We start from the raw sequence: 6,903 nt of genomic DNA, 5'->3' as shown, positions 1-6,903 counted from the left end.
ACAGGGATGCCACAATGTTTCTTGGGAGACCAGAATAAGTTATTACGTGACCTGAGAAGAGAGGCCAGAATTGTCTTGATGTTTATCCAAATAGTAGTTTTTTTAACATTTATGCTTTAAGGATTGACTATCTTTGTACAGCATAATGTTCTCCAGGTCCAACCATGCAATGAAGGCGTGGTTTCATGAATGTTCTTTAGTGATGCATAATATTCAGTCACCCCACTTGTCTGGCAGTTTGTCATATTATGGTGGCTTGTGTGGTGCTGTGATGCTGGAAGCTACATCACTGATATTTCAAATTCCAGGAAGGTCACCCAAAATGAACAGGAAAGGCATTATATTTATTATCTAAAAGGACATTTCAAAATATATGTTGAAGTATAAGTTTGTATGTGATAGGGTTATATATCTTTCTGCCTTCAAGGAAATCCAATTAGTATAATTATCATTCAGATTTATGAACCAACTACAAAAGCTAGTGATGAGCAATTAAAGGCTTACTGAATGGAAGCAGAACATTGTCAGATACAGTACTAAAATCAATAAAATTATTATTCAAATTTATGCACCAATCACAAAAGCTTATGAGGAAGAAATCGAAGAATTCTACCAATGTCTTCAGTTGGAAATTGATCAAACATGCAATCAAGATGCCTGGATACTTATTGGCAATTAGAATATTTATGCGTTAGAAATTCACCTGTGCAAAAATTAGAAACAAAAATAAATGAACAGAGTTTGGAAAATATGGTCTTGTCAATAGAAACAAAGCAGCAGATGGCATCATCAAAATTTTCAAGACCAATAATTTGTTTATAGGAAATACCCTTTTTCAGCAATGTAAACAACAACTATTAACATGGACTTCTCCAGATGGAATACAGAAAAAAACCAATTGACTAAATCTGTGGAAAGAAATGAAGAAGAAGCTGAATATCAGCAGCTAAAACCAGGACACGGCTGACTGAAGAACAAATTATCAATTGTTCATATGTAAGTTGAGGTTGAAGCAGAGAAAAATTAAAAGAAGTCTATGTGAACACAAATAAGACTTGGTGTCTATCCAACCTATATTTTGAGAACATCGCATGAACTGATTTGGTACATTGAACACTGATGACAGAAGACACGATGAGCGGTGGAAGGACATCAAGACCATCATTCATTAAGAAAGCAAAAGGTCATTGAAATGACAGGAAAGGAAGACAAGACCAAAGTGGATGTCAGAAGAGACTCTGATACTTGTTCTTAATCAAAGAGTAGTTAAGGCAAATGGAAGAAATGGTAAAGTCAAAGAACTGAACAGAAAATTTCAAAAGGCAGCCAAGAAAGAAGTAAAATATTATAATGAAATGTGCAAAGACCTGGAGTTGATGCACCAAAAGGGAAAGACATGCTCAGCATATCTGAAACTAAAGGAACTCAAGAAAAAAAAATTCAAACCTCATGTTGCAAGATTGAAAGAGTCTACAGGCAAAATATTGAGTGATTCAGTGAGCATAAAAAGAAGATGGAAATAATACCGTGTCACTGTACCCAAAAGAAATAGTTGGAGGAAGAAGTTCAAGCTGAACTGAAAGCATTTTGTTCGATTGTGCATAGGGTCTCTATGGGTCAGAATTTACTTCATAGCACCTAAGAACAACAATAGCAGATATTCCATTGTGTGTGTGTATACTAAGGTTTCTTTATTCATACTTCAACTGATGGACTTTTGGGTGTTCCTACCTTATTGCTATTGAAAATTGCGATGAACATGGGGGTGTATATATGTGTTCGCGTTATCTCTTAGTGTAACCGCCCAGGAGAGGTGTTGGTGAATGGTATGGAATTTCTATTCCTAGGTGTTTGTGGTAATGACATATTGCTTTTAATAGTGATAGTACAGACTCCTTAGTGGTAGATGTGAATTCTAATATCTCTGCATCCTCTCAAAGCATTTGTTGCTGTTTTTTAATGAGGTGGCATTATTAGTATAAATCAATAGTTAGCAAACTGCTGTTCTTGAGCCATATACAGCTCTTTCAGTACACATATGTAACTGAGGTAAAATAGAAAAAAATTAAAGGATATTATTCAGATAATGATGATTTAATTTGTTTGAAAAAGTATATTTAATGTCTCTGAAATAAATTTTTGTTATGAGGGTTAGGGTTGTCACGTCTCAAAGTTTGCTGATCCCTGGTATAACATCTCATTGTTGTTTTGATTTGTGTCTCCCAGACAGCTTATGATTTCAGACAGTTTATGATTGTCAGCATTTTCCATGTTTAGTATGCATTTGAATGTAATTTTTATGCACTTTTTAGTCTGCCTTTGTTCATTTTTCAATTGGATATTAATCCATTTGTTGCTGTTATTGTTCTTTCCTTAATGATGTTTTGCAATTTTAATCCATTTTACTTGTATTGTTGCTAAAGATTTTCTTTCCAGTCCAGAGGCTGTTTTCACTCTTTTTCCTCCATGATTTATAGAAATGCTTTTTTAAATTATCCTCCTACATATAAGCAAGCAAACATGTGTGAATTCATAAACAAACATACCTGTACAAATACTACTACATTATAGATGTTAAATATTTGTCTTCCTATTTCTTATGAGGATCACACTTTGTTCATAAATCAGGAAATAAAACTTGCCTTTCCTCTTTCACTCATAGAGCTGCTTTACGTTCCTAACACATACATATAACACTAATGGAGGATTTCAAAAATGTATTCTTTTAATTGATTCTCTCAAATCATTATACCGGTGGAACTGATTTAGAATCTTTATACTCTTTTGATGCAGTCTTTTGATTTACATAGTTGTCTTATTTTTAGGAGGACCCGGTCATCTATTTGTGTGCTCATTTTGTAGTTAGATAGTAAGCCTATACCCTTTGGGGACCTTATATTTACCCTTATTTTCTTATTGAGGGTCTTAATAGTTCTGGGATTTACATTTAGGACTTAGATTCACCTTGGGAGCATTTCTATAGACAGGATGAGGTATGGGTCCTCTGTCATTCTCCTGCAGAGTGAGTTAAAGCTTTGCCAGCTTCATTTATTGACGGGAGTGTCTCCCATTTGATATGTTTAGGACCTTTTTGTTAGATCAGTTTCTTGTAGTTGGATGACTTGATTTCTGGGTTTTCTATTCAGTTCCATTGATCCAGTGTACCAGTACCAAGCAAATTTCCCTTTAGTGACATCATTATTTTAAGGCCTATGTTAACTCTATTATTATTAATTTAGCCTATGATAAATTATTTCAAATACTGTGTAGAAAATGAAAATATATATGTACAGGACAGCTTTTAAACCAAAAGATAAATATTGTTCACCCATACAGATAAAAATTAATGTGACTGGACACTATTTAAGCAAAATATGAGGGTTGGAGATAAGGGAAAACTTTCCAAAACACTCATTCAAAAACCATACTTGCTAGACCAAGATATGTCACAAAATATCAAAGAGAGCATGGAAATAGCAAATACATGAGACACCATTCACTGGACACTCTCAAAGCAAGATATTCAAAATAAAGTCTAACAGTCTCTAAATCTATAACCTTGGGGTATCAATCCTATAGGTCTTCTCACACTAGGGCATTTCAGCCTTAAATCCAAAGAAGTATTCCAGTACCTTGAATCTTTTTTTTAACTTATTTATGATTAAAAATAGATTTATTGGCACTTCTTCCCCATCATACAATTCAATATTTCAATCATATCAAGAAGAGCTATACAATCATTACTACAACCAATTTTAGAACATTTTCTTCTTCCTTGTCCTCACTGCTATTCCTGTAATTATTTCTTTTAATTGTGGCAAAAAATATACGCAACAAAACTTTCTCCAATTCAACAACTTCTATATGTAACTTTCAGTGCCATTGATTTTACTCTTTGTGTTGTGTAATCATTATTGATATCCATCTCCAAATTGTCCCAACACCACAAAAATAAACTCAATGCCCCCTAAACAAAAGCTCATCCTCTTTTTCCAAGGGTAAACAGAGGTAAAGGGTTTAAAAAAATTTTAAGTACATTTCTTGAGATAATAGTCACATATCATGCACTTCCATAGTGAAATAACTTTTTGAAAGAGTTACATATACATTGTCACAATCAGTTCTAATGCTCCTTCCCCCCTCTCGCATTCATTGATTGCTTCTCAATTCCGTGCTCTCACCCACTCCACGCCCGTTTCCAATAAGCCATTGCTTTATTCATTGCCTCTAGGCATCCACTCTTTCTGTACTTCATAAAGAGGGACACCTAACGGAAACAATGAAAAAAATTAAACAGAAAGCAGAATGCAACAACAATATTATAAAGCTGAAAATAAAAATGGAGATTAAAAAAGTAAAGACCACCAAAAATATTTTGAAAGCTAGAGAAGAAATTTCTGTCAAGGAGCAGGCAAAAGATATTTGAGCCTAGAGCAAATTCAGGTTGGGTCAAGAGGGAGATCAACTGACTAAGTATCATATTATACCATGATTCAATCCACCATAATAAACTTAGTAAAGCTGTTTGAGTCCCTTGCATGTGGCTAAACGGGATCCTCCAGAGCCTTCATCTGACTAGATACTCTATAGATGGATTTGGGTTTCCAACCCTCATCCATAGCCTTCTACAAATTGGATATTCAAAATTTAAGGTCTGACTCTTTTCCCTTTAATCTAGTTGGATTTTTTTTGTCTTCACCTTTGGATCACACAGACTGGTGTGCTTTTCACACATAGCCTCACTTAGATGGTCACTTGGCTGTATTCAAGCCACAGACACTATTCAAATTGGTAGCTGGACACCATCTTCTTTCTTCACCACACATGGTTGTAGCAACCTTCTTTTCAGCGATCTATTAATGAAGGCGAATATCAAGTAGGACCTTGCTATAAGAACTACCTTTTTTTTTGGATTTGAGTTAGAATTACGTAGAAGCGAAGAATCCATCTGCTTGTACCCTAGTTGTGAGTGGTTCAGGGTTACCTCGGCAGTCATATTATGACAAAAAACATAACCACCAACAAAAACACAAACAAAAATTTAACAAGCAACTCCCCCATCAAGGAAACAAAAAAGAAAAACATTGTCAATCATCACCCTACCACATAAACATCGATAACATCATTGATTTATCCAATGGCATAGAATTTAAGGTACTGTTGATATGAGGAGTTTTTGTGAGTATACTCCATCTGGGAGCGGCAATCCATGAAGTGTTGCTTTATAAAGAGTGATTTCTTAATTGATTGAGCTCTTTTTACATTATGCATGGGGGTTGATGCTAGGGGAAATTCGCCTGTAATATTTCACACAATGGCAGACCCGTGACTCAGATTAAAACCTGTTGTATCAATACAAGGGGAGAATTGAGTTGCTACTTATATGGTGTTTCTGGGGGTCTTTTCATTGGGCAGTCACTAAACCAAGGTCCAACGGCCGCTGTTTCCATTGTCTTGGGCTGACCATCATTTTCTTCCTCACCTATCAGGGCACTTTCATCCTAAGCTTCCATGTCAAGTTCTTCTTCTGGCGTGGCCCTTGTCTTGGTGGGTGCTATGTTCCCTGTAAGGTCAGTATCTAAGGTCATCATAGTGCTTAGTCTATGGCAGGGGTGCGCAATCTACTAGTCGATGACAAATATAGTGTGGCTAAATCGCATGGCATTAAAAAATAGACATAAGCCTATCATCAATCCCGTCACTCAATTGATATACAGCGCAGCCAATCAGATGGAATCTTAGGTGTCAAACACATGCACAAACTACTGTGCCAAGTACAGAAAAACTGACAAGCTAAGTTATTGCCAATTTTTAGACCTGTTTTTTTCCTCTTAAACGTAATAAAGGGTATTAAAATGAGTGGGGGATCTGGACCAAGTAAGAAGACACAAACGTATCACTTTCATAAGGAATGGGAGATTTTGACACTACAGGCTGACATTCAGTTGAAGTCCAGAGCGCCTGAAGAGTTCTGGAGCTTACTTGCAGAGGGAAAGTACCCAAACATGAGAAAATGTGCTACCTCCTTGACTGCATTATTTGGCTCTACTTATTTATATGAGTCAGCCTTTTTCCACATAAAGATCATTAAGTCCAAGCACCGTTCCACCATGACTGATGATCATTTAGAAGTGTGCTTGAGGTTTGAGGCTGGTTCATTCCATTCAGTGCAAGTCATCAGAGTAAACTCAGGTAATGACAAAAAATATACATAGTTAATTGTGTTGTGCAATATGGACTCATGCAGTTATGCAAGGTACATAAACATACATTGTACATAAAAGAATTCTCAATGCATTCATGAAAAAATATAATAAGTAAATAAAAATATATGTTTTGCATTTTTGTAGTTGGTAGATCAATTTGACTTGATCTTTTTTTCTAGGGGATAGGGCGAATACAGTGCCCCACTACCACAAATTATGCAGTCGAGTTTCCCACATTTGGGGAAATCGCAGGGGTCAGCACACCTGGAGTGCAATGGGTGAGACTAGGCCTGGGAAAACCACCTTAATGATCATGGTATCTCCCCTGCCAGGAAAGTATTTTTGACTTGATCATTTTACAAGTAGCTTGCATACTGAAAAAGTGTGAGCACCCCTGCTCTATGAGGTGGTTCACCAAAGGTTGGGTATAAACATATTTGAAGGATTTACCCAGGAACATAGAACTGGGTTTATTCTACCTGAGGTTCCCTACAATTACTGTTTAGAATCCCTTTCCAATATGAAGTTGCTTTTTCCCATTTACCCACCATATTCATCAACAGAAATATCAGTGCCTCTGAAATATGGATGCTCCCCTCCCCTGCTCTTAACTTGTTTTCCAGTAAGCTTCTCTGCTCATTACTGTGGAGGGCCACTTCATTTGTCACAGCCTTATCTTAATGTTGTATGGCATCAG

The 6,903-nt window shown here is 36.1% G+C and overlaps 1 non-coding gene across 1 annotated transcript; it reads right to left on the bottom strand.

Annotated features, from left to right (window-relative positions):
• Positions 1-6,382: 6,382 nt before the first annotated feature.
• Positions 6,383-6,546, bottom strand: LOC142435087 (U1 spliceosomal RNA). The gene has a single exon (XR_012781235.1). It is a non-coding gene; the product is annotated as a U1 spliceosomal RNA (small nuclear RNA).
• Positions 6,547-6,903: the final 357 nt, after the last annotated feature.

The sequence above is a fragment of the Tenrec ecaudatus genome, chromosome X, assembly GCF_050624435.1.
Source record: "Tenrec ecaudatus isolate mTenEca1 chromosome X, mTenEca1.hap1, whole genome shotgun sequence".
NCBI classification, from domain to species: Eukaryota; Metazoa; Chordata; class Mammalia; order Afrosoricida; family Tenrecidae; genus Tenrec; species Tenrec ecaudatus.
This window is presented reverse-complemented; position numbering and strand designations above follow the sequence as displayed.